We start from the raw sequence: 477 nt of genomic DNA, 5'->3' as shown, positions 1-477 counted from the left end.
TCACCATAATTCATAGAAAGCTGGTGTATACAAGACTGTGTACAGGTCTTTTATTGAGCACAAACAGTAGGTCTTGTTATTTTTACAATTGTTTAATATTCATTCATTAATTCATCCATTAATTAATCAATAAATATTCCTTTTTTTAAAGCTTCTCTTACACACATGTAAATGTATGCAAGTCACAAGTTTTACAGCTCACTGAATTATCACAAAATAAACACACCATGGTGGCCAACGTCCAGACCAAGTACCTTTGAAGTTCACTACCTCTCCTTCCCAAAGTCATCACTGTCCTAATTTCTGACCCCAGAAGTTACTGTTTCTTGATTTCTGAGTTTTACATAAAGGGAATCACAATATGTAATTATTTTGTGTCACGCTCGCTTTATGGTAGTCGATTGTTTGAATACACCACAATTACTCCATCCAATCTACTGTTTTTGGAATTTGGGATGTGTCCAGTTTGAGACGATT

The sequence above is a fragment of the Lynx canadensis genome, chromosome D3 (assembly GCF_007474595.2).
Source record: "Lynx canadensis isolate LIC74 chromosome D3, mLynCan4.pri.v2, whole genome shotgun sequence".
Lineage (NCBI taxonomy): Eukaryota > Metazoa > Chordata > Mammalia > Carnivora > Felidae > Lynx > Lynx canadensis.
The sequence above is the reverse complement of the archived record's forward strand: the minus strand, read 5'-3'. Positions refer to the sequence as shown.